This window comes from Panthera leo, chromosome A2, assembly GCF_018350215.1.
Source record: "Panthera leo isolate Ple1 chromosome A2, P.leo_Ple1_pat1.1, whole genome shotgun sequence".
NCBI lineage: Eukaryota > Metazoa > Chordata > Mammalia > Carnivora > Felidae > Panthera > Panthera leo.
In genome coordinates, this window is record NC_056680.1 from 139,711,109 (window position 1) to 139,712,911 (window position 1,803).

General features: G+C 35.9%; 1 pseudogene; it reads right to left on the minus strand.

Annotated features, from left to right (window-relative positions):
- Nucleotides 1-844: 844 nt before the first annotated feature.
- Nucleotides 845-1,049, minus strand: LOC122214725 (annotated as a pseudogene).
- Nucleotides 1,050-1,803: the final 754 nt, after the last annotated feature.

Genomic DNA, 1,803 nt, shown 5'->3' on the forward strand with positions numbered 1-1,803 from the left:
TGAGCCACCCAATTGTCCCTCAATGTTATTTTGAAATGTAATTTATTATGCCACATTGTTCTCTATGCCTATTTCGTCCACTAGATTATAAACTCCTTGAAAAATGGGCTTCACTAATCTTCCTTTACACACCCTTATTTCCTTATCCCTTGTTGACTCATAAGAATATAATCAATTATGATATTTATTCATATTATTTCTCATTCATTTCTGGCTTCCATACTGAGGCACTTGAAAAAAAAAAATTTAAGCAATCTCTATGCCCAATGTGGGGCTAGAACTTGCAACCCTGAGATCAAGAATCAGGGTTGACTGAGTCAGCTGGGTGCCCCTGCACTTGAAAAAAATTCATAAAACCAAGGAACATTTTTTAAAACTAAATTTTTAAAACCTTCTCAAAGTTAAGTGGAACCGAGGAGGGATGGAAATAGCATTGGGAATTATTAACCCAGAAAAGGGATTTTGGTCTATTTTCTATCTGTGGACCTTAACATTCTCTCAAAAATAGATGAAGTAGTCCAGTGCACTCATTAGCTTGAACTCATGATTGTGTGAGGCCTTTCTCTCATGGGAAGAATGAATAAAGAAGTACAAATCGGTTGAATGAAGATGGCTAACAATTCTACAATTAAAATTTAAAAATATACAAAAACTGCTTATTTCTAAGCAGTTTAAACTAACTCATATATAAAGTTAATCATACTATCAAATCTAATTGATGTTGTCAATTTTATTGCATGTCTGATTTTATATTTTTTTGTGATTTCATATTTCTCCATTTTGTAGGCTGAGCAGAAAGTATTATAAAGCTTCTTCCTTCCTTCCTCTCTGTCTCTGTCTTTCTTCAGACTGCATCCTCTCCCTCTTGCTCTCCCAAAGAAGAAAAGAACCAGTATCAATGGTGAATGGCAGTTGCAGAAACACCGAGAATTGGCTCTAGGCTCAGGAGAGATTGCTGTGTCTCCTGCTGGTGGTTTCCGGAGCTCTACACTTTCAGAGAAACTTCTCTAGTAACAAACTGTAGAAATGATCCTTGAAAGTATAGTCTTGGAAATTTATGGGTCTCTTGAATTTACACTGGGTAATTGCTACATATGTAGAGTGTCCATATAATTTATTGTCTAAATTGGGCCATTTTGAGAATTAAAAGGTGTCACTACTAATGATCGCCTGAGGACAGTGGATATAAACTGTGACTGTCCCCAACAAACAGGTCACCCTATAGACGAGGTGTTAGGGGAGCACTTTTTTCCCCCCAGCATTTTGTATCCTTGAGGGGAAGGAATTTCCAGAATAGTATGGGAGAAATACTTTTCTCTCTTTCTGCCTCTTCTCTTATCCCTCCCCAGGGGATGGGGAATGATTTTGCTGATTGATGAGTTTGGGAGAGGAAAACTGAGCATGTAATTTCCAAGTATGACTACTGCCAAAGCAACCAGTGTAATGCTCGAAACTTCTAAAAATAAAGATTTCTCCAGATGCTTGTTGCAGAAGTTTCTGACATTATATAAAATAATATATATATTTTGCTTGATAATTCTAATTTTAAATGTCCATATGGACTTTTGGAAAAACTAAATTTAAGCATATCCCTCTCTTCACCACAACTCCCTCTACTGTAAACCTTTTCATATGTTCAGGTAATATGTTCTTTTTAAAGGAAAGCTTTCCTATTTTTACACATCACCGAACACCTTCTCTGTTTCGGAGAATCCTCTGTTTAATTAAATTTAAATTGAACCCTTACTTTTTGCATCCACTACCTTTTTGATTTAGGCAACACATCAAGTTTCATCTACTTTA